We start from the raw sequence: 27,457 nt of genomic DNA, 5'->3' as shown, positions 1-27,457 counted from the left end.
TGTATTAGCAAGGTAGTCCCAAACAATCATTAATATATTTTAATGTAACAAATACACTTAATATATTTTATTATAACTTATCACCCACATAAATAACACAGTTTAATAATACAATTCTTATACCTAATGTTTAAAAAACTATTTAAAAAATCAACAATCTCCTTTTGTTGTCTGATTGCTCTGGCTAGAACTTCAAGAACTATATTGAATAAGTAGGGAGAGAGTGGGCAGCCTTGTCTAGTCCCTGATTTTAGTGGGATTGCTTCACGTTTCTCTCCATTTAGTTTAATGTTAGCAACTGGTTTGCTGCATATACAGCATATACTATGTTTAGGTATGGGCCTTGAATTCCTATTCTTTCCAGGACTTTTATCATGAAGGGGTGTTGAATTTTGTCAAATGCTTTCTCAGCATCTAATGAAATGATCATGTGGTTTTGTTCTTTCAGTTTGTTTATATAATGGATCACGTTGATGGTTTTCCGTATATTAAACCATCCCTGCATGCCTGGGATGAAGCCTACTTGATCATGGTGGTTGATTGTTTTGATGTGCTCTTGAATTCGGTTTGCCAGATTTTATTGAGTATTTTTGCGTCGATATTCATAAGGGCAATTGGTCTGAAGTTCTCTTTCTTTGTTGTGTCTTTGTGTGGTTTACGTATAAGAGTAATTGTGGCTTCGTAGAAGGAATTCGGTAGTGCTCCATCTGTTTCAATTTTGTGGAATAGTTTGGATAATATTGGTATGAGGTCTTCTATGAAGGTTTGATAGAATTCTGCACTAAACCCGTCTGGACCTGGGCTCTTTTTGGTTGGGAGACCTTTAATGACTGCTTCTATTTCCTTAGGAGTTATGGGGTTGTTTAACTGGTTTATCTGTTCCTGATTTAACTTCGATACCTGGTATCTGTCTAGGAAATTGTCCATTTCCTGAAGATTTTCAAATTTTGTTGAATATAGGTTTTTATAGTAAGATCTGATGATTTTTTGAATTTCCTCTGAATCTGTAGTTATGTCTCCCTTTTCATTTCTGATTTTGTTAATTTGGACGCACTCTCTGTGTCCTCTTGTTAGTCTGGCTAAGGGTTTATCTATCTTGTTGATTTTCTCAAAGAACCAACTTTTGGTTCTGTTGATTCTTTCTGTGGTCCTTTTTGTTTCTACTTGGTTGATTTCAACTCTGAGTTTGATTATTTCCTGCCTTCTACTCCTCCTGGGTGTATTTGCTTCTTTTTGTTCTAGAGCTTTTAGGTGTGCTGTCAAGCTGCCGACATATGCTCTTTCCTGTTTCTTTCTGCAGGCACTCAGCGCTATGAGTTTTCCTCTTAGCACAGCTTTCATTGTGTCCCATAAGTTTGGGTATGTTGTATCTTCAAAATATCACTATTTGCAGATGACATGATAGTATATTTAAGTGATCCCAAAAGTTCCACCAGAGAACTACTAAAGCTGATAAACAACTTCAGCAAAGTGGCTGGGTATAAAATTAACTCAAATAAATCAGTTGCCTTCCTCTATACAAAAGAAAAACAAGCTGAGAAAGAAATTAGGGAAATGACACCCTTCATAATAGACCCAAATAATATAAAGTACCTCGGTGTGACTTTAACCAAGCAAGTAAAAGATCTGTACAATAAGAAATTCAAGACACTGAGGAAAGAAATTGAAGAAGACCTCAGAAGATGGAAAGATCTCCCATGCTCATGGATTGGCAGGATTAATATAGTAAAAATGGCCATTTTACCAAAAGCAATCTACAGATTCAATGCAATCCCCATCAAAATACCAATCCAATTCTTCAAAGAGTTAGACAGAACAATTTGCAAATTCATCTGGAATAACAAAAAACCCAGGATAGCTAAAGCTATCCTCAACAATAAAAGGACTTCAGGGGGAATCACTATCCCTGAACTCAAGCAGTATTACAGAGCAATAGTGATAAAAACTGCATGGTATTGGTACAGAGACAGACAGAGAGACCAATGGAATAGAATTGAAGACCCAGAAATGAACCCACACACCTATGGTCACTTGATTTTTGACAAAGGAGCCAAAACCATCCAATGGAAAAAAGATAGCATTTTCAGCAAATGGTGCTGGTTCAACTGGAGGGCAACATGTAGAAGAATGCAGATCGATCCATGCTTATCACCCTGTACAAAGCTTAAGTCCAAGTGGATCAAGGACCTCCACATCAAACCAGACACACTCAAACTAATAGAAGAAAAACTAGGGAAGCATCTGGAACACATAGGCACTGGAAAAATTTTCCTGAACAAAACACCAATGGCTTATGCTCTAAGATCAAGAATCGACAAATAGGATCTCATAAAACTGCAAAGCTTCTGTAAGGCAAAGGACACTGTGGTTAGGACAAAACGGCAACCAACAGATTGGGAAAAGATCTTCACCAATCCTACAACAGATAGAAGCCTTATATCCAAAATATACAAAGAACTCAAGAAGTTAGACCGCAGGGAAACAAATAACCCTATTAAAAATGGGGTTCAGAGCTAAACAAAGAATTCACAGCTGAGGAATGCCGAATGGCTGAGAAACACCTAAAGAAATGTTCAACATCTTTAGTCATAAGGGAAATGCAAATCAAAACAACCCTGAGATTTTACCTCACACCAGTGAGAATGGCTAAGATAAAAAACTCAGGTGACAGCAGATGCTGGCGAGGATGTGGAGAAAGAGCAACACTCCTCCTTTGTTGGTGGGATTGCAGACTGGTAAAACCATTCTGGAAATCTGTCTGGAGGTTCCTCAGAAAATTGGACATTGAACTGCCTGAGGATCCAGCTATACCTCTCTTGGGCATATACCCAAAAGATGCCTCAACATATAAAAGAGACACGTGCTCCACTATGTTCATCGCAGCCTTATTTATAATAGCCAGAAGCTGGAAAGAACCCAGATGCCCTTCTAAAGAGGAATGGATACAGAAAATGTGGTACATCTACACAATGGAATATTATTCAGCTATCAAAAACAACGACTTTATGAAATTCGTAGGCAAATTGTTGGAAGTGGAAAATATCATCGTGAGTGAGCTTACCCAATCACAGAAAGACATACATGGTATGAACTCATTGATAAGTGGCTATTAGCCCAAATGCTTGAATTACCCTAGATCCCTAGAACAAACGAAACTCAAGACGGATGATCAAAATGTGAATGCTTCACTCCTTCTTTAAATGAGGAAAAAGAATACCCTTGGCAGGGAAGGGAGAGGCAAAGATTAAAACAGAGACTGAAGGAACACCCATTCAGAGCCTGCCCCACATGTGGCCCATACATATACAGCCACCCAATTAGACAAGTTGGATGAAGCAAAGAAGTGCAGACCAACAGGAGCCGGATGTAGATCGCTCCTGAGAGACACAGCCAGAATACAACAAATACAGAGGCGAATGCTTGCAGCAAACCACTGAACTGAGAATAGGTCCCCTGTTGAAGGAATCAGAGAAAGAACTGGAAGAGCTTGAAGGGGCTCGAGACCCCAAAAGTACAACAATGCCAAGCAACCAGAGCTTCCAGGGACTAAGCCACTACCTAAAGACTATACATGGACTGACCCTGGACTCTGACCCCATAGGTAGCAATGAATATCCTAGTAAGAGCACCAGTGGTAGGGGAAGCCCTGGGTCCTGCTAAGACTGAACCCCCAGTGAACTAGTCTATGGGGGGAGGGCGGCAATGGGGGGAGGGTTGGGAGGGGAACACCCATAAGGAAGGGGAGGAGGGAGGGGGATGTTTGCCCGGAAACCGGGAAAGGGAATAACACTCGAAATGTATATAAGAAATACTCAAGTTAATAAAAAAAAAATCAACAATGTCAGTTAGATAGCTTAGCAAGTTTATTAATTCTATAAGCATGAGAATTTTAATTTATTGTCACAGATCCATGTAAAATAGAGAATTGATTCCACATATTTGTTCTTTGACCCTTACATACACCATGAAATAAAAATGATATTTTTGGCTATTGACCTACATGAGATAACTGATGAGTGAATGCAGAAACAAAAGAGAAGATATTGAACCCTGAGGTCATGCAGAGTGCTGAGACTTAAATAATATGAAGTGAGGAATGCATGCCATAAAAATGTATACTGGATCTGGGATCTAATTAGTTTTATTCTGCAAAGTATAGAGTGACACTGCAAATGAAAGGTTTGTACCAAATAAACTTAAATGTTCACTCATTAGTGTGTTAGATGAGGAGAGACAATATGTTATTGTGGAGGAATGTGTATATGTTCATAGGGCTATAATTTGAAAGCAGGAGTCACAGTGGATGTCACTCCTTTAATGTGTTGTGGAATGGTTCACACATGAGCTTTAGGGATTTGCTGGTGGTAGGTGGAATTTTGAAATTTTCAACTGGGGCTATGTTTATCTTTCTCTATGAGACACGTATGAACTTCTGTGAGCTAGCAGTATGTTATGGATTGAATGTAAAATATTCCAACACACGTTCATGTGCTTTTATAACCAGTACATATACCATGATACTATTTTTAAAGGTTGTGGAAGATGAAAGATTAGTTATCTAGCTACAGAGTTTGAAAATTTTTGCTTTCCTGTTGCAATTTGCTACTAATCAAGGGGGAAAATGTACTTTTCTATGCCAGTGAGAATGCCACATGCTACAGAAAATTTTGGTAGCTTAGGAATCTTTTAGAGTAGTTTAATTATAACCAATTTGTTAGAACCATTTAGTTTGTACATGGAGCATAAATGCAGGGTGAACCTTATATGGTAGAATAAAATATGTTCATTGTGGGAGAGGGACAAGAATCTTAAAAGTTATGTGTATAACTTATGGATATATGCCAGAGTGTTTTTTCCATTTCATGTAAAAAATATCTTTTGCATCTCCAGTGAAAAGAGATAAACATTACTATGCATTTAAGAAGTTGCAGAGATCTACAGTTTTATAGAAAAAAAGTGATGATTATGTGACAGAAGAAGAGTGAGCAGAGTGTGCAAATGGAATGGTGTCACCGATGGCTTTAAGGACGCTCTCAAGGCCAAGAAACAAGAAATAAAATAAGACAATTCAATACGAATTTTCAGTATTTTACTTTACAGTCAATGTATTTGATAAGTTAGAGCAAAAATAATGAAAGTGTGAACCAGTTTTTAGGAAAAAGTGTAGCCTACTATTCATAGTATTAGGGTTCATGATCAAATGGGGTGGAGTAAAATGAGCAGTTGTATTTAGGAAAGAAATATGAGAACACAGTGATGAGTCAAAATGCAGTGATAACAATAGACTGGTTAGAAGATGGATTGAACCTGGTTTTCATTATGTTGCTGTAATTTGAAAATGCAGTACAGTATTCAAAATATAACAGCATTGGAGGAAAAGTCTTCAAAGACTCACTTGCCTTGGTGAATGTTGAAATCATAACAAATGCATGTTTTTATGTATTGGAAAAATATAACAGTGATTTAGGAGAGAAAGACAAAATTATTGATTGAAGTATCTTTCACTGAAAGAGATTCGACTTAAAAATTTTGTGAAGATACAATAGACAATGCATATGGTTGACCTTAGGATAGCTGATGATTTGGGTAATGGTTAGGATATTGTTTTGTTTTCTTATGAATAACTTTACACATAATTATGTTACACATGAAGAGGCTCAAAGACCAACCTCTTCCTTACTTGTTGATCCCACATTAAGAACTTTTAAGTTACTGTTAAGTACTTAAAAATCAAATTTATGTGAACAATCAGTTCTCTTTGGGTATATTCCTTCTGAGATTTATAATAGTGAAGATAAGCAAAATATATTTAGTTTTGTACCAGTCAAATTCCCTCACTGATAACCATTATTTATTACTACTCTAGTTGGCAGTCTAAACCTGGTAGAATGGAGCTCAAAAAAATGAGGCAGACTAAATACTCACATAATAGCCAACTATAATAAACTTATATTTAGCCAACTTATATTCTGAAGATATTCTGAGGATGAAGCAAAGTTTACTTGAGTTCAAGCTGTATACTGTGATAAAGTCAAGGTCACATGAAATTAGGCCATATACAGTTATGAAGACAATTTGTGTTTGGAAACAACATTCAAAATAATAATGGATAAGATGATGAGTAATCCCTGGGAGGGGCACAAAAGTGTCTTCACAGAGCATGCTCTATTATGGTGAAGCAGAGATTAACCCCTGTCCTGTTTACTTAAACTTTTCTCACAAGGTCTCAAAAATCTCCTCACATTCATGGACTGTGTCCAAAAGTTAGAAGCTCTGAGGGACAGCAGAATGATTGGAAATATGCAACTTGGGGGGATGATAGGTGAGGGCACCCTCTAGAAATTACCAGAGACCTGAGAGGTGAGACACTCTCAGGATTTAAAGAGAGGGAACTAAGATGAAATATCCAACAATGGGAAGAGAGAACTCATAGAGTCCAACTTCAGTAAAAGACAGGGCATCAAGTAAGGTATGGAGTTGCCATCCCACAGTTAAAAACTCTGACCCAGAATTGTTCCAGTCAAAAAGAACTGCGAGGAAAAATGGAGAAGAGACTGAGCAAAAGGAGATCCAGTGACCAGTCCTAACTAGGACCCAGCTCAAGGGAAGGCCCCAATCCCTGACACTATTATTGAAGCTAAAGTGTCATTACAGACAGGAGCCTAGCATGGATGTTCTCTGAGAGGCCCAATAAGCATCTGACTGAGACAGATGAAGATACTTACATCCAACCAATAGACTAAAGTAGGGAATACCTGTTATTGAATTAGGGAAGGCTGGAAGATGCTGAGGAGGAGGGTAAGGCCATAGGAAGACCAGCAGTCTCAACTAACCTGGACCTCAGAGATCTCCCACTCACTGAGCCACCAACCAGGCAGCATACAGGAGCTTGTCTGAGGCCCCTGACACGTTTATAGCAGAAGACTGCCTAGCTTGTCCTCAGTGGAAGAAGAAATGCCTAAACCTTGAGAGACTTGAGGTCCAAGGAGTGCAGAGGCCTGCTTGTGGGGAGAAAGATCCTCTTGGGGACAGGAGGGAGGAGGCCTGGGATAAGGAACTTTGGGAAGGGGGACCAGGAGTAGGGCGATGGCTGGAATGTAAAACAAACAAACAAACAAACAAACAAATGTAAAAAAGAGAAGAAAGAAAAAGGAAAGGAGTGAAGAGACAATATGAACAATGAAGGAACATACAACATACATATGCAATAAAATATTGAGACCTAGAACTAATAAGAGAATGTAAAGATATTGGAGAGATCTCATAGTAGCAACTGAAAAGCACACCTCAAACCTGGAGATCAAAAACAAGTAAACACACACAGAAGAGAAGACTGGAAGAAACAATCAGTGTTGAAATCAATAAATTAGAAACAAAGAGAACAATACAAAGAATTAATGGAATGAAGAGCTAGTTCTTTGAAAAAAATCAACAAGATAAACAAAACCTTATCCAAACTAACTAAAAGCTAGAGCACCAGTAGACCAATAAAATCAGTAAGGCAATGGAGGACATAATAACGGACACTAAGGAAATCCAAAGAATCAACTGATCTTACTTCAAAAGCCTGTACTCCACAACTTGGAAAGTTTAACTGAAATGGGCAATTTTCTTGATAGATACCACTGACACCTCAAGCACATAGCCAACATCAAAATAAATGGAGAGAAACTTAAAGCAAATCCACTAAAATCATGGACAAGGCAAGGCTGCCCAGTCTCTCCGTATCTCTTCATCATAGTAGATTAGGCTTAGCTTGGCTAATAAGACAACTAAAGTAGATAAAGGGGATACAAATTGGAAAGGAAGAAATTTTATTTACTTATGATAGATATTATAGTATACATAAGCGACCCCCAATTTCTACCAGAGAACACCTACAGCGGATATCCATTTTCACCAAAGTACCTTAAAAAAGTAGCCCTTCTTTATACAAATAAAAGACAAACTGAGAAAGAAGTTAGGGCTTAACACATACATTCTTTCTCTGCTCTGTATCTCCTGACTGTTCTCCTGACAGTTGAGTATATCCTCTGACTCTGTCATATTTTTCTCTTTTGCCCAATGTCTATCTGCATCCTAGTGGGATTGTATAGACCTAGAAGGACTTTTGTTGTGTTCACTTGTCAGAGGAGCTGTTTTACTCTGCATAGTATTTACTTCCTCCGTCCTTCCGAAGCCAATTCTCTCCTCCTTCTATGCCCATCCCCACATATTTTTTAGAACTCTCCCCTTGTTCATCCAGGATCTATAGACAGTTTCTCCTTCTTAGTGAGATTATTATATTATCAATCCTACAAAGAAGCACACGTTTGGTCATCCATATGGCAGTAAATGTATAGCATGATATAAATATAGGAAAAATATTCTACATTAATCTTGTTCATGATTTCACATACTTTGGATAAGAGTACCAGGATAAAATATGTAAACATTTCTCAATTTCTGTATCTTTTTATTCCTTAATTATTTTATATATTTATAATATCTATCGAGCTTTTTTGCTGAATAATTCCTTTTTCTAACTGCCTCATGCTTTCCACCCTCTTCTTTCCAAACTCATGGCTTCATTTAAAAATTATTAATATTATTTGAGTCTAATTAGTAATAACACATGGAATGAGGTTATCCTCATGAACGATTTACTATGACAATATCACATGTGATAATAACACTCCTTCATTCAGCAGATATCACAGCCAGTAATATCTGTGGTATTAATGTGGCCTCAAAGCCTCTCCACCATACATGGTGGAAATTTATCCAATTTGATCTCGAGCAGGTCTCCATGCAGGGAATTATTACTGGTGTCAGTGATAGCCTCAACAACTTGGTCATGTCCAGAAATCAATACTTCACAATTCTCTATCCCATCTACAAACTTACATTCTTTCTGCTTCCTCTTCTGTGATGTTCCTTTCGAGTTGGAGTTTATACAGGTTGCCATCTTTAGTTAACTACTCATAGTTACGTATACCTGAAACCTTAAAAGTTATGCGTCTTAGCAGTCACCACTACACATTGTGAAAACAAAGTTTCTGACCAAAGTTGAGAGCAGCCCAAATCTATGAGTATAAATAATAATTTTTAGAAGGCGAATTGATACCACAATCATTTAGTCAAATAACTATATTCACTTAGTTGTCTGATTTAACAGTTTTCTTAGCTTTTCCTTGTATTTCTTATATTGTTCACAATGAAGTTTAATTTTCTTGATATCTTGCTATTCTCATTTGTTTACATTTATGGTACAATCCTGAATACAATTACCCCTATGCTTTTTAGTACTTACCACAAATAAATGGTGTGTGTGTGTGTGTGTGTGTGTGTGTGTGCGTGTGTGTGAATGTACGCTCATTAGATGTGGTAAAGTTTAGAGCTACAGATCTCATCAGCCTTCTTATGAAAGACTGAATACCCAAAGGTGACCTCACTCATGAGCCAGTGTTAGAAATTTACATGACATAAATTAAAACTCGTTAAGTAAATAGGAAGAAATCCATGTGAATCCAGTCTTAATAGCCCCACAAGGTGTTACAGTTCATCAGACAAAATCATAAGGCTATTTCAATAATATGAACTATTATGTTCTGTCTTACATTCTTCAGCGACAGACTATTGACTATAACTCCTAGGAAATAGTCACATCAGTATCAGTGATAATTGCCGTCATTAAACCAATACCTAAATATAATGCTAATTTGAAGTCTATAGCAGAGCTTCCTTAGGAAGCATTACATGAGAGGATGTTACAGTTACTTTAACAGAAGTACTTACTAATAATGAAGCAGTGTACAGCTTCCCAAGAGCAGATGCCTCGCTAACTACTGTTTAAGAAAGTTATGAAGACATGAATATAACCATAAAAAGTTTGATGTGCTTGATTCTATGAAGAAACAGAAAGCAAATGAACACTAATTATAGTTTTTTTGTTTTTTGTTTTTCTTTTTGTTTTACGAAGTGATCATTACCACCAGTGGCTTTTAATTATACTCATCCATCTTGATTTTGCAGGAAGTGTGCTAAACTTGTTTATCTGGTCTCATGGATTTAAGGTTCGCTAGGTAGTAATTTTCAGGTAAGCACGTGGGTCTGGACAGAAAAGGAGACAAGATGTAAAGATTTTAAATATCTCTAATATGCATAATATTGACAAGAAAGGATTTGTTAGATGAATGTTCATATTCCTTGGCTACATTTTATTATCACCTGGAATCTCTTAAAAACCCTGACGCCCTGGCTATTAAAAAGCCCAATTAAATCAGTATGTCTATCAGTAAGAGTCAGGCACCTGCATTATGTAAAGTCCCCAGGTGTCCTTGCTATGCAAAAAATAATCAGCAATGGAGATAATCTGTGTATACAGATGTATTTGTGTAAATTCAGGAATATTGTACAGAAAATGGTCTTTAAGTTAAATTAAAGCTTCAACCGTGCTTTTTATTGGTTATTTTATTTACTTACATTTCAAATGTTATCCTTTTTTCTGGTTTTCTTTCCACAAAGCCCCTATCCCATCCAATAAGAAACCTAAGTTTTACTCAAGAAAATGTACTTTGGTTTGGAATATTACTCCAACTAACTTCTAAATGTAAGGAACAATAACCAATATTTTTTAATTTCTGTATTCCTTGCTACAGCAAAAAGTTTTGTATAAATGAAAATTTTATTTGTGACATTGGATAATATTATAACTGATTTATTTATCCTAACAAGTATGTATCTCCAATACATATGTATGCATAAAATATTGGGGATATTTGTGTGTGTGTGCTTTAGGGAAATTTTAGTATTTATAAATAGACACTGTATACTTCTGTTACTATTCAACCAATTTCTATAAATGAAGAATTTTATAGTTTGGCTACATTTTAAGAAATATTAGTTTTAAAGTTTGTCTACCTTGTTATTAAATTCTTTGGGCCTGTGGGTTTTAGCTAGGGTATCCTGTGCTTTATGGTTATAATTCACTATGAGTACATACAATGCATGTTCTTTGGGTCTGAGTTACCTACCCCCAGGATGATATTTTCTAGTTCCCTCCATTTGCCCACAAATTTTTTTGATATCCTTGTATTTAATAGCTGAATAGTATCCTATTATGTAAATGAACCACATTTTCTTGATCAATTCTTCACTTGAGGCACATCTGAGGTGTTTCCAGTTTCTGGTTATTTTGAATAAAGCTGCTATTAATGTACATGATCAAGTATCTATGTGGTCTTGTGGAAGATATTTTGGGTATATGCTCAGGAGTACTATAGGTGCGCTCATGTAGAACTATTCCCAATTTTCTGAAAATACAAAACAAAACGAAAGACAAAACAAAACAATAACAACGACAACAACAACAAAATCCGACAAAAAAAACAAATTGATTTCCAGAGTCGTTGTACAAGCTTGCCCAACCACACGCAATGGTGGAGTGTTAACCTTGCTCCACATCTTAGCTAGCATGTGCTAAGTTAAGTTTGATATTGGTCATTCTGATGGGTTTAAGATAGAATTCCAGAGTAATTTTTATGTGCATTCCCCTGATGATTAAGAACATTTCTTTAAGTGTTTCTCAGCCATTACAGACTCTGCTGTTGAGATTTCTCTGCTTATCCCTCTACCCCGTCCTTTAGTTGTCTTATTTGGTCTGTTGGTATCTAACTTCTTGAATTTTTAAAATTTTAGATCTTAGCCTTCTGTCAGATGTGGAGACCTCTGTGTAGTGTCTGTTCAATAAGACCAACATAGTCCACTACTGTGGACCCTAGGGAGCACCCAGAGACTGAACCACCACCAAAGTGCATACATAGACTGAATATGTAGCATATGTGCAGTTTGGTCTTCATATAGGTACCATAATAACTAGAGCAGGGGTACTCTTGACTCTGTTGCATATCTGTGGGTCCTGTTACCCTAACTGGGCCACCTTGCCTGTCCTCAGTGGGAGAGAATGTGCCTAGTCTTAAAGTGACTAGATGTCCCAAGGAGCTTAGCATGACTGTGTCCTGAGGGAAATCATCCAGGAGCAGATGGAAAAAGGTGCAGAGACTGACAGCCAAAACCCAGGTGGAGCTTGGTGAGTCTTTTAGAAGAGTGACCAATAGACATGAGCAAGCTGGAGGCATCAAAGACACCACAGGAGACCTACAAAGTCAAGTAACCTGCGCCCATGGATGCTCACAGAGACTGAACCACCAACCAGAGCATGGAGAGATGGAACCTAGTGTCCCTACATAATTTGTAGCAGATGTGCAGCTTAGTAGTCATGTGGGTCCCCTAATAATTGGAGCAGGAGCTGTTTCTGACTTGTTCCCTCCCTTTTGCTCCAATTCTCTTAACTATACTGCATGCTTGGGAGGGGATGCTCTTATCCCTACTGTGACTGGATGTCCCAGAGCTGGTGGTACCTAAGTGGGGAGAAAGACTGAAAGGATAGAAAGGCCTGGGTTCTGTGAAAGCCATGTAAAGGGAATAAATATATAAATTAATGAATAAAGGAACACAAGTTTGTCCATATATGTTGATGATATGTTAATGTTTGTGGAAATATGCTAATGTCCAAATATTCAATAATCATTTACTTCATTATGTACATATCCATATATGTATATATAATATTCTTTATGTTTTAACTTTATAGTTTTTGTATTACAATTCCAAATCAATGCCTATCTTCATGTCATTGTTTTCTACCATGACCATTCTAATTGTTACATCTTGTAAAGATAAGCATTTGTCAATTTTATTGTAATAACATATGTCATCAGTTTCACACTAGCATTTACATCAATTTCCTAAACAGTTTTATAAATTTTATACATAGTAAAATATTTACATAAAAAGTAGGCATTTAAATTAATTTAAATTATATAGGGTTTCATGTTTAAAACCACATCTGTTTACACTGCACCACACTATATAAAAGCCAGTGACATAAAACAAGAAACTGCATTATTCCTCAATAGTCTCTCTGACAAATGAGTATGCTAGCAAGACTTATCTCATTTGGCCTTGGCCATGCAGCCATTTTGAGTTGAGATTGATTGCTTTAGTGATGACAGAGCTATTCAATTAATCGCTGCTCCACTTAAAAGGCTCATAGAGTAAAATATTAACCAAAGTTTGTTTTGTGTTATTTTAGTAAAATACAGAAATTTACAAATTTGTTGAGACATGATACTTGAAATAGGAAATCATCTTTTAGATCTATGTTTTCCAAACTAACATTTTCTTTTTTTAATTGGATATTTTCTTTATTTGCATTTCAAATGTTATCCCCTTTCCCAGTTACCCCTCTGGAAACCACCTATTCCATCCCCTGCTTCTATCAATGCGCTCTCCTACCTACCCATTCCCTCCCTCCCACCTATCCTTTCTGGAATTCTGCTACACTGGGGCATCAAACCTTCATAGGACCAAGGGCCTCTCCTTCCACTGGTGCCCAACAAGACCATCCTCTGCTACATATGTAGTTGGAACCATGGGTCACTCCAGGTATATACTTTGCATGGTGGTTTAGTCCCTGGGAGCTCTGGGGGAGGTCTGGTTGGTTGATATTATTGTTCTTCTTCTGGGGATGCAAAACCTTTCAGCTCCTTCAGTCCTTTCTCTAACTCCTCCATTGGGAACCCCGTTCTCAATCTAATAGTTGGCTGGAAGCATCAACCTCTGTATCTGTAATGCTCTGGCAGAGCCACTCAGGAGACAGCTATATCAGGCTCCTGTCATCACGCACTTTGTGCTATCTGCAATAGTGTCTGGGTTTGGTGACTATATGTGGGATGGATCCCCAGGGATGGCAGTGTCTGGATGGCCTTTCCTTCAGTGTCTGCTCTACACTTTGTTTCTGTATTTCTTACTGTATTTTGTTCCCCCTTCTAAGAAGGACTGAAGAATACACACTTTGCATTTCCTTCTTCTTGGGCTTCATGTGGTTTGTAAATTGTATCTTACATATTCCGAGCTTTTGGGTTAATATCCACTTATCAGTGAGTGCAAATCAGGATGATATTTTCTGGTTCCATCTATTTGCCTAAGAATTTTCATTTGAGAAAAGGGCCAATATGTTTATTCCAATTATTGATAGGAAGACTTGAAGTTGAATTGTGAATAAAACATATAAGCATTAAGTTAAAAAAACATGTTTGTTGTGGAAATTTTGATTTAAGAATGTTTAAAAGCTGAGTGTGATGTGCACTTGGAAGACAGAGGCAGGCACATCTCTGTGACTTTGAGGCTGTCCTGGTATACAGAGCATGTCCAGGGCAGGCATAGCTGTCACACAGAGAAACAGTCTTTAAAACCCAAAACGGAAGAAAGAAAAAAAAGAATCAAATAAAGAAAGAAAGCTTAAATACTATAGCTGTCTGAAATTAATTCTTTAACAGTGAATACTCAAAATGACTTAATCAAAAATGAAAAATTAATACATTATCAAACATCATAATATGGCATAATTTAAGTTTAGCTCAGTTCATTAAAAGATAATAGTTGATATAAATAAGGACAAAGGGATATACATTTCCTATGGTTTTTAAAATTTATACAAACTATATAATCATATGATCCAATTTATTATCATATATCTGAAACTATTATGCTATCTTCAAATGTCTTGAAATGACTCATTATAGCCAATTTGCATAGTTCATTTTTTAAATTTTCCCTTAAAATTATGAATAACTGTATCCTTTAAAATGAAAAATGTATAGCTTTCTTTCATGTGCATACACATAATCCCATAAAGTTATGGGGATGTTTACTTTAAAGCTGTAATTCATTTTTAGATGATTAATGCTAAGGGATGAGTGAAGAAAGTTTTTATTCAATTTGCAAAGTATTATTCAAACTTATATACAATGAAAAGATGTTAAACATTGCATTACTGAATTAATCTTGACATAATACATTTTACAAGCCCAATGACCTCAATTATGGAATAATGAATCATTGCAAACATGTTTTATCCAGGAGACTGGCATTATGTCTTCATTTCAGAAGAAAATCCAATATTTAGTTAGTTACTTTAGACTCAAGGTCATCTTCATTACAGCTCACATCATCTATCTTTGTTTCAGATTCCTTCTTACATAAAATGTGTTTTTCTCATTATAGGTTCTTCATTATCATTAAAGCAAAAATGCAAATACCATCTGCATTCTCTTAAAAGAAAAAGGGAATTTTTCCATCAAAACTCCGATAAAAAAATAGAAATTTTTGAAAACAATTTTAGGGTCAAATAAAGTGAGTTTATATTATATATTTAAATTCTTTAAGGCCACACATGATTAAGAGAATTATATTTTGGTTAATAATGAATTTTTGCTATCTAGCAAAACATAGTGACTCAATAAATATTTGTTTAAGAAAGAATTATGCAAATTATAATTGAAGGTACACAGAGGACTGTCAGCAGTTTTAATATAAGTTATAAGGGCACAATTATTTAATTGTCAAACATTTGTATTTAATCATAAAGGACAAAAAGGGATGTGCAATCTGTTTAAGGTTGTATCCCAAAGCAGCTTTATTTTTGAGACTATGGCTCGTGTAGCTTGTTCTGCTTTGAACTTGCTATATAAATAAAAATGACTTTGAAATTCTGATCCTCCTAACACTACTCTCCTGATGTTGGAAGTGTTTATTCGTCTTTAACTACTTTAAATATTTTTTATTTGCTGGGGAAGAGGTTTTTAACTGATGGTTTAAAATAATAATTACTTAGTACCCATCTCTCCCATGCAACTCTCTTTAAAATGACGGAAGGGCAACTGCACTCTTTACAAGGTCTTGCTTTAAGTGGGAATATTTTTAGTAGAAGTATTAAATTTATCCTTTTCATTATCTTTTATCCTCTTTAATTAATTAGGATTTTTTAAAAGAACTTTGAATCTCAGCACTAAGATTTCTTGGTGGAAGTGGTCCTTATATCCTAGGTGAAAAGAGATACCTAGAGAGACAGTCTCAAAAGAATAAGCATGTAAGCACCTTGTTACTCCAGTTAATGAAGTGAAAGAATAGCCAGAATGGAAACAAGATACAGAGACATGAGAAACATCAAAGACAGCACCAGTAAATGATAGCCATGTATTCAAACACCTGAGACTGTAGGTTTCATTTAATATTCAACCTGTAACCTTGGCTCCAGTGAAACACTCACAGAGTCAGTAGATATCTTATTCAAATGGTCCATAAAAAGTAGTCTCCCTGTGAGGTTAGGAACTCTCAGGACTTAAAGGGACCTTAGATGAGATGTCCAACAGTGAGGAGAGAGAAAGTTGTAGAGCCTACCTCCAGGAGAAAGACATGGCATCAAGTGAGGGATGGGGTTGCCATTGCACAATCAAAAATTCTGACCCATATGGGATAGGGATTTAGCTCAGTGGAAGAGCGCTTGCCTAGCAAGCGCAAGGCCCTGGATTCAGTCCCCAGCTCCGGAAAAAAAATTCTGACCCATAATAGTTCCTGTCTGAAAGAAATTCAGGGACAGAAATGGAGAAGAGTCTGAGGAAGAGGATATCCAGCGACAAGCCAAAGTGAGATCCAGCTTAAGGAGAGGCCACAAGGCCTGACACTATTACTGAGGCTATGGAGTGCTCACAAAAAGGGGCCTATCATGACTGCCCTCCGAAAGACCCAACAAGCAGCTGAAAGATAGACTCAAGAAGACCTGAAAGAGTCAGATGCAGAAATTTTTTACACACACAATGAACAGAAGCTTTGGAACCCAGTGGTTGAATTAGGGAAAGGCCGGAAGAAGCTGACTAGGAGGGCAGCCCTATGGGAAGACCAGCAGTCTCAACTAACATGGACCCTAGAGATCTCTCAGACACTGTGCCACCAACCAGGCAGCATACTCCAGCTGATATGAGGCCCCCGACACATGCACAACAGAAGACTGCCAGGTGTGGACTCAGTCAGAAAAAATGCACTTAACACTCCAAAGGCTGGAGGCCCCAGTTCGTGGGGAATTTTGGTGGTGTGGGAGGTGGAGGGTAAGGAAATCCTCATGTCCTTATATAGGCTTCTAGCATAAGGCATGGCACATGTAAGATGTGGGTCTTCCCACCTCAACAGATTTGGATTGTAGGTGTGTCTTTCTCTTTCAAAGATCCAGTGGGTTTTCCCACCTACTAAGTGGGTCATCCCAATTCAAGTTAAACAGAAGTCTTTCCCAGGTGTGCCCAATTATGGGGTTCCTTAATTCCAAATGCAGTCAAGTTAGGAAACAAGAACAACCATCATAACAGCCAACAATGATGCCAATGGATCCTGAAGTAGTTCTGGTGCTGGCTCTATCAGGAACCAAAACACACTGATTTCTTTAGTGGCTGTACAAGCTTGCACTCCCATGTTGCATCCTCACCAGCATGCACTGTCAACTGTATTACTGAAACTGGCCATTCTTACTGGGTAATAACAAAAATCTCATTGTTTTAGTTCATATATCTCCCTGGAGATTAAGTATATTGAATATTTCTTTAAGGAATTCTCAGGCAATTTGAGTTTTATTCTTTGAGAAGACTGTTTCATTCTATGTACAGTTTTGTAGACATCATTATTCTTTAGATCATATATTAAAGTAGATATTAAAATTAATATCACATGCACAAAAGTCTTGGTATATATTTTTTGAACATTTTGTAGAATGTTGCTTTGCTGGAGAAATGCTGTCCTTTATTATAAAGAAGAAATTCTGTTCCCTGTGGGTCCATTTTAATTGTTGGTTTTAAAGTTGTGCTATCAGAAATCCTGTAATTTCAAGTTTATTATTTACTTTCTCTTCTATCAAGTTTAGGAAACCATTCTTTTCTTAACTTGAGGTCCTTCTCCTTAATCCATTTTGAATTTAGTGTATTAAACAGTGATAATTATGAATATATTATCAATTTTTAATAAGTTTTAGATTTGCAGCATCCTACGTGGCCTTTGCCATTTGTTGCAGTTTTGGCTTTTGCCATGTGTATTCTTGGCTTCTTTGTCAAAAAGCACTCATCTCTAGATGTGTGGTTATTTGTCTGTTTGTATCTTCTATTCCATGTATCACATATGATTGTTTTTATGCCAATACCTTGTTTTATATACTATGGCTCTTTGACACAAGGTAAAATCTATAGTAGCTCCATCTGCTTGATCTGCTTTTACTTTCAGCAGATCATCCATTAAGCATGTTTGTTTTAGCTATCCTTCTTTGGAGTGTGTGTGTGTGTGTGTGTGTGTGTGTGTGTGTGTGTGTGTGCGTGTGTGTGCGTGTGTGTGTGTGTGTGTGTGTGTGTTGGAGAGAAGGGTGAGAGGGAGAAAAAAGAGAGACACAGACAGACAAGCAAACAGGCAAGCAGACAGACAAGCAGAAAGACACAGCAACAAACCGAAGCAGAAGCAGAGAGTGTGTATGGGGCTTGAAGATGCATCTACATCTGCATATTCAGGTGAGATTGAATATATTTTTCCAAATCCATGAAGATCTGTTGAATCTATTGATTGTCTTTGTTAGGAGGCATTTTCAATTGCTAACTTAGAGTCCCCTTGGTGGGAGCTTTTGCAATTTATACCTCTGACAAGAAAAAAAAATTAATTTTCCAAAAAATCAGTTTCACTGGGATTATGAACCACATTCCAGGTTATGATCCATGCCCAGGTATAGTTAACCAAAAGAAGATAGACCTCATTTGTCTGTGTGTGTGTGTGTGTGTACTCACATACTTATGAACTAATTTTATGTTGATCTTTTTTTAATTAATTAATTAACATTCAAAACGCTGCCTCCCCTGTCGTACTCCCACTCACAGAGTTCCTCCTGCCATTTTCCCTTCCCTTTTCCTCTGAGAGGGTATGTTTTCTATTCCTTTTGTTTATTTGTTTCAACTCTTTGATATTAGGATTTCCATTTTTAGTTTCATGTTTTTGAGGAGAGAAAGAATGAAAATGTAGTTGAATGACTAACAAGATGGAGAATATATGGGGGGAGTTAGGGGAAGGAAAATCATAAGGTCAAACTATAATGTGTGAAAAACTTAAAAAAGTGATCAGATATTCGGAATCTCTTGGTGGTAGAGCAGTCACCCTTTGTGAGCTATCAATTCTGTGCTCTGGGTACTAAACTCCAGTCCTGTACAGGAGCAGTACTCATCCTTAAACCCTGACCCATCTCAGCTGTTTAGTGTAAGTTTCAAGATATCTATTATCCATGCTTGAGATAAAGTCTTTGATTCAAATGAAAGAAGGGAACACTTTATGTTTAGTCAAAATGCTGTTATACCTGTAGTTAATGTATGCTTTATCTGGCTATGTTTAATACTTTTTAAGCATGGCTTGTATCTATTTTAATTATATTTAAGCACTGTTGGGTGAAATTTTAAGGGTTTTCTCATACAGTAATTTATCTCATTCTCCTTATGGTGAGCTTTCCTGCATATCTCCTACAATTCTTCCACTGGTCCTCTGGAATGTTTGAGTCAGCAGAGTAGTTCATATTTACACTGTGTGTGTTGTGTATCTTCACATTATGACACTATGTGAGTTGGTGATGTTTCTATGTAATGCTGAACACTTACTTGAGATTAATCCATATATTAAAAGTGTTGCAAGCTATAAATAAGGGTTTCTAGTTTTGCTCACATTCATTGTTAAAATTGCATTCTTTAGGCATAGTCTAATATAAAGATGGAGGGAAGTTCAATGTTTTCATCATCTAGGCCATGAACACATTTCACAAGCTTTAGCTTCAGTAATGTTGTCATATCAGAGACATTCTGCATTAGTGGGGAATAGCATACTTGTTTACAGAATTCAAATGTAATTTTGATCACAATGATTACAAATATTACAAAAAATTTACATAATAAATAAAAAGGAAATACTCTTGAAATCTCCTTCAAAGAAAATACATTTAAAAACCCATAAGATGTAAAGTACTAGTGGAAAGAAATTAATAATAAAAATGCCTTTTTCAAAAGATTGCCCATAGATTTATTAAGATATTAATATTTCATTTGTCTCTTAAATCACCTATTAATATCACTTGATATTCAAAACATGGAGAATTTTAGAATTTAATATATTACATTTTAACTCACACTTAAGTGTGTATAGTTAAAATTAAAGACTTTTTATAAGTTTCTCATAAATGTAAATTTAATGAAGAGAGATTTTTAAGAATATTTTCTTTTTTAGAAACAGTCAATCAAAATTGTAATCTAATGACAATTTTCTTACAACCACCAAACTACCATTAAATGCACTGATTTAATTAACTGACAAGGGAATAATTTAAAATTGCTTCTGTACAATCTGAAACCAGAAATATAAATAATTTATGAATACTATATATAAGCATAGAATCATTTATTTGTGACATTAATAATTACCCTCTTGTGTCAAATGTTTTAAAAATGTAAGTCTTGGTAAACCAATAGCAATTTCTAATATAATCATGGTGGTTGAATAATCATTATAGGAAGATGCATTCGAAAGAAAATATGTTAGTACCAACTTCATGAATCTTTTCTGTATAGTCATTTGTGAAGAGATTTACTCTATTTGTTCCTTGATTCTGTACTGTTGTTATATATAGTTATTTTCTGTTTCCCTCAAAATTTATAACATATAATGCAGGAAGTTTCTAATTAATCTAAAGTTATTAATAATTAGCTGACTGCTTGTCACATGATAAAATTATATCTAAACTATTTAAAAATAATTTGATATTCATTTATTTTTACTTTGTGTGTATTAGTGTTTTTCCTATATGAATTTCTTTGAACTACATATATGCAGTTGTGAAATCTAGAAATGTATATCGGATTCCCATGAGACTGGAATTACAAATGTGTGAGCTCCCTACTAGGTACTAGAAATTGAATCCATGTTCTCTGGAAGAGCAGATAGAGCTGTTAAATATTGTGACCTTTGCAGCCACTATTTATTATGTGTGGGTGTGTTCGTGTGTGTGTGCGTGTGTGTGTGTGTGTGTGTGTGTGTGTACACCTGCAGAACCTAGAATATAATTTATTATATTCTGGATATGAAATCTGCAGCTTATGAGCTACTAGAAAAAGGTGTCATGATCCAAACTCTGTTCCTGTGGAAGAGAACAGCATTTGAAATTCTGAGCAATTTCTAAAGTCTCTAAATCAATGATATACTGGATTATTGGGTATTTCAAAACTAACTTCAGGGATTGCATGTAATATACCCAGTGCTTGAACTGAACAGTAAAATTAATAACAAAACTGTAGTAATTAAAGAGCAAACACCAAAAACGGTTGGCAAACAAGCAACATGAAAAAGTCATTCATAAAATTCCAGTCAATGAGCGTCTGACTTTTACATGAATGACATAGCATATGAACAGCCATCTATACAGTTTAGTAACACCTTAAACATTAATTATATTTTTATTATATGAGTTGTAAAAATTTTTTGCCATTTAAATTTTGCTATGTATTTTGCAACTGGTTAGCCATTTTTAAAAATATTTAGAATTAAGCTTTGGTCATGCTTTTCTTGTGAGGAAGATAAATATTTTTCGTTAGTCATATGGCATCTTGACACTGCCTCCCTGATCAATTTCATTTCACTCAGTCACGAGATTGCTTGGTATCTTATCATTCTAAAGTTAATGGAGATTGTAGAGGCTATAAAGGTGTGGGCCAACAAAATGAATGAAGTATTACATTATCAAATTCTCTGACAGGTGATGAAATTCTAATATTATGAAGATCAATGACCAGAAAGTCTTTAGATCCCAAATTCTTTTTTATATCAGGAGAAAAATGTTACAGAAATACAAATAAATAAGTGCAAAATGACTGTTCACATGGTGTTACTAGAATATACATTTATTTAAAAATACAATACAGATAATAAAATCTATAATATTTTTAGAATTGTACGTACATTTTTTAATTATAAAGGCTTATAATTTAGTTCACATTTCCCTTCATTTTAAAAGATACTGATGATTACCTGCGAATGACAGAATCCAGGTAGAAAGCTAGCTCAGCAGTTAAGAGGTTATAATGCTTGTAAGGACAAGCCTAGCAGCTCACAACCCGTTGTTATTGCAGCCCTCAAAGAATCAAGTATCCTTTTCTCACCTCTGTGGACATTGGATTTATGCCTAGTGTACTCTTTGTTTGGTATACTCTTTGGTGGGTGGTTTAGTTCCTCGGAGCTCTGGGTGTCTGATTGGTTGACATTGTTGTTCTTCCTATGGGTTGCAAACCCCTTCAGCTCCTCCTAAGAGGTTCTGCCAGAGATTGACAGATACAGAGGTGGATGCTTGACACTATTTCTGGGGAAACATGAAGAAATATCATTTCTCCAGAACTGAGAAACAGAAGACAAGCAAAAGTTAAATGTAATCAAAGTCCAATTTGATGAACAAATGAGTTTTACCAATTACCTACAGGATTAGGGGTGAACTACTTGCAAAAAGACCACAGACAGCTTGCCATAGGGCTCATGAATGCTGAAACCTGCTCCAATGGAGGGTGTCTTTTTGCATAGCTAAGTGAGCATGAGCCTTCTCTTGTTGGTTATGCTTGTCTAACACTGCCCAGCAACAAAAGTCATTGTCTTTTCAGTAGCGATGGATTGGAGGGGCCCAGTGTTTCTCGTCAGGTTCAGGAGCTTCACAGGCATTTGAGCTTTGTACTTGTTAAGTTTTAGCAAATTTATCTACAAGACAGTATGTTTTACTCTATCTACTGAGAAACTGCCCAGCCTTAAAGCTTTCCAGGCTTCAGCTGGAGAGAAACGAGTACAGAACACATGTTTATCCTTCATACAGACACAAAACCATATACAGATTCAAAACCTTAAAACTCCCTTTAAAAATAAATAAATGATACCAGGTCTTAAATGTTTCCTCATGCACTTTGATAACATGTACCAATCCTGAGCTTTACTCCTCAGTATCATAGAAAGTTAAGACAATACATATAATTTGAAATTATTAAATTATTTAGCAAAAATGGAAATGATGTACAATATAATGTACATAAAACCTTAACTTCTATCTCAAACCATTATACTTTCAAGTGCAACAATGAACAATGAAGATTGTATTTCCCAATTTTTTATAATATCTTCATGCATGAAAATTATCTTCTATGTTTTAAATATTTGTAGAAGAATCCAGAGGGGTAAGGAGCATTAGAAGGATTGTAGTATCCTTTGATTCAACTACAAATAGTTTGACAGAGCTTTCAGTTCAGTATGTTTCAGCATTAGTAAAACTGGAAGTTCTTAAAATTTACCAAAGAACTCTTTCAATTCCAAGGTAATAAAAAGTAGACTCACTGCTTTTAAATTAGCTTTATTGAACATTTTCAAAATTGTATTATTTAATTTAGCTCTTCCAATAAATTTGTTTGTAAATATTTAGCCTTATTAATTCATAGAATAATGGGCACAGAAGTTCTAATAAACATTCGTTTCTTATATAGGTTTTACAACACACCAATGGATATATTGATTTGGTTTCTGTACCGTTTAATTACCTCACATTGGGTCTCATTGTATAATAAAAAAAAAAAGGAACACAGAGAAACATTGAAATAAAAATTTGCCAATATTCATAGCTTTTTAGTATTCATATTTAGAGCCGTCTTGAAATTTTTATGATTTCTCTGTGAGTAGTATTTTGCACCTGGTCTCCAATAACTCCCCTGATTTTAAAAGGCATTTTTCTTAATCGCTTTCTCTGTTCCGTCTCTGCCTTTCATCTTCTTCTTCTGTCTATATGGATTTATTATCATGAGGGTTGGCCTGGGTTTCGTTTTAGGACTTCTGATTTGTCTTAATAACATGGAGCGCTCAAGTTTATAGGAAACATACCACCATAAAACCTCTTCCAGTTTTATTTATGTTTTTTGGCAAAAATGTGTAAGAACAATGCCTAATGTTTTTGAATTAGGAAGAAATGCTACACTTCACATATTTTTTCCTTTCTGTTCATTTTCTCTTATAAACTCCATGCCATGAATAAATATTTACTGATAAATTTGGGTTATGGCAACAATAATTAAAAATATCACACGGCACTCTTTTCAACATACTCTATAAGAATTCTATAAGAATAAAGACGCCTCCCAAAATTATACTTACGTATACTTAATTTTGGAGCAATGATCTGATTATGTTACATTGTTTCTCTGTAAAGAAGTGAATTAAAATCACACTGATGACATTCTAGCCATGGGGTACTTCAGCTTCTTCCACAGAAAGCAGCCATCAGGATTTCTCCAGAGCACTGGGATTTCAGGCTGTCTGATAAAGGTTTCTCTATTTTCAGTGTCTGGCCTGATCAAATTAGGATAGCAAGTTTCTTTTTCCCTTTTTTTTCCCTTTCGAACTGCTGAGATATTTAGAAACTCAGCAATCGGATTCACTAAATAATCCTTTACACTAGCAAGGAGACTCGTAGGCCACTTTCTTTTTAAATAGGTTTAGGTGAATCATCTTATTTAGCCTGACCTCTTGTCTTCCTGCACCAGCTAAGACAGATTCCTAATTTAAAAATACCTGGGGAGCAAAGTCGGAAGCATCTGGAAGGGAAGGCTTTGTAGCATCTGGAGTGAAGAGAGCTTTTGATCCCCATTCCCCTGTGGGTTCCTGCCTTTGCAATTACATTTCAAGGACTTCTCCATTGAATAATAGTTTCAGTCAAGGTTATACAATCACAGGCTGAGAAGAAAAACAAAAACAAAACCCTGAATTAGAGATATTAGCTGTACTCAGAGCAAATGAATAATATCCCTGCCTTTAATAGTTCTCTTCATTTTTGTATGTTTCTCTTATTATTAGTATTAATAATATTTGTTCAATGTGTATACAATCTCATGGGTCTTACATGTGTGAAACACATACTTTATGCAACTTAAGTATATAATCTTTAGCAACTTGTACAAACATGATAGTCTACCATTAAAAGAATTCAAGTGCTTTCTGGTTTTTGTTTTATTATATAAACAAAATGGTATTTAAATAACTGAATGTTTTTTTTTTACAGAGATAATACTAAAGACAAAATTGGTTCAGGGAAATGATGAAAAGGCAGTGTCCGAAGATGTCATTTCTGATGAGGGACCAGTTGAGGAATTGCAAAATGTGGGGGAATTTGTCAAGTGTGTCCTAGAAACAACCTTTAGGGGAGAAACAAAGCAAATTCAAAGTTGTGAGGCAGCAGCTTTCAAGGATATTTCATGTCTGAGAAAAACTAAGGTTACTGTTCTTGGTCAGCATAAGTGAGTTCTTATTCTAAAAAAACAAAAAAAAAATGACTAAGAGACTCTTCTTTCCTGAAAATAGACTAAACCAGGTTGGTGGTAAATGCACAGAAAGCCACTTAGATGTAATCCCACTGTCCGGAGCAAGAGATAGATATTGAAGTTGTATACCAAAGTATCAACAACTGGAGTACTGAAATAAAGAGATTTTGTTTAAGTTGAAATGACCAGCAGTCTTAAATAACCTGAGATCTCAACAGACACTGTATCAGCAAAAAGACAGCATACACGGGCTGAGATAAAGCCTCTAACACATGTACAGCAGAGGACTCACGGGTCTGGGTTCAGTCAGAGAAGATGCACCTAACCTTCAAGAGACTGGAGGCCTCAGGAAGATTAGGTAGGTGAGTCTGGTAGGGAGAGTGAGGTGGGGACATTCTTACGGAGACAGGGAGGGGTGTAGTGGGGGCAGGAGGTATGGGATGTGGAAACCTTGGGTCTGAGAGGGGAATAAAATCTGGAGTGAAAAATAAATAAATAAAATAAACAAATAAATAAGTAAGAAATGATCTGTGATTAAGTTAAATTTCAGAACAAACATTTGTTGACAAATAAAAAATGATGCTAAGTATATTGGCAGTAGAACCTAATATAATGAAGTTTCTATTTATTGAGAAAAGGTTGTGTCTTACTTAAGGTTTTACTGCTGTGAACAGAAACCATGAGCAAGGCAACTTTTATAAAGATGGCATTTAATTGTGGCTGGCTTACAAGTTTAGGGTTCAGTCCATTATCTTCATAGTGGGAGTTTGGCAGCATCCAGTAGCCATGGTACAGGTGGGGGCAGAGTGTTCTACATCTTCATCTGAAGGATGCTAGAAGACTGGCTTCCAGGCAGCTAGGAAGAGGATCTTAAAGACCATGCCCACAGTGACACATGTACTCCACCAAGGCCACTCCTCCTACTGGCACTACTCCCTGCGTCAAGCATATACAAACCGTTACTGTTGCTATTTTTTTTATTGTTTATTATGATTCCTAGAAACCTGAATCTCAATTTTTTACAAAAATTTGCAATTATCACATTTATTATGTATAGATCTCAAAGTCAATGCCATTAATTAGAAAAAAAGTGTATTTTACTGAAAAAAACAATTTCTTGTATGATACATTCTCATCATGATTTCCCCCTCTAACTGCCGAGTCTATCCAGCTCCTTTCCCATCCACTTCACTCTATTCCTTTTCTTTCTCTCTCTGTTTAGAAATAAAATTATTCTGTTTTGAATTTGAACTTGCTATTACTTTTATGAGACTCATCTTGCTGTGAAACCCAAGAGGCCTTCAACTGTGCATTTCTGAGGGTTGGTCTTCTAAGTACGGAGAACTCAAGCGTCCAAATCATATTCTGTGGAAACATATTGTATTTTTAAAAAATCATGGTTACATAAGTTGAGATATACAGAATAGTATAAAATGTTTTTTTAATGGACAAATCAAATTGGAAATTTTGTCTTCTTATTTTAATTTTAAACAGCAGGGATGTTTGTCAAACCTAGCAAAATATTTGGGATGTATCCAATGTACATACAGTTATTTCTGCTATATAATTAAGATTATATAAATTTCACAATCCCCAAAACAAAATATAATCATTGTATCCCACAGGGAGTCATGATATTCAAAAAATTTGAAACAGTTTTGTGTTCTCACCAACTACAGACTCATTGGTATAATAAGTAGAGGATTGTGTGAGGTGCAAGTAGAATCATCATGAGACAAACAAAATCAGCCGTGAATTTTACTCAAAAGAGTTATTTGACAATATTAACAATGAAAAAAATTGTATGGTTTCCAAATAGCAAGCACAGTTAAGTATGGCTTTTCATTTCATCATTCAAATAAAAGGTGTTCTGTAGCTTTCAAAGACTTTGTGCATCATGTGATGAAATGTAACATCAGTACCTTTTCACTGGGAAACTCCAAGGTCTTGTCCCCCTAACACCTGTGTATTGAGTATACTGCTTTACCGGAGAGATTTGATCTACTAACATCTGTAACATTTTCCTTGAAGAAAGGTAAATGATGTGTGCCCCATTCATAGATCAGGAAAGGGTCCCCTCTCAAATATTGAATGTGCTGCTCTCTGTGTTAATTATAGCTAAAGAAATATAGGCTTCTAGCTCATAAACACAGAGGATAAACAATTAAATCTAAGGTATAGATTTTATT

Source organism: Rattus norvegicus, chromosome 15 (assembly GCF_036323735.1).
Source record: "Rattus norvegicus strain BN/NHsdMcwi chromosome 15, GRCr8, whole genome shotgun sequence".
NCBI lineage: Eukaryota > Metazoa > Chordata > Mammalia > Rodentia > Muridae > Rattus > Rattus norvegicus.
This window is presented reverse-complemented; position numbering follows the sequence as displayed.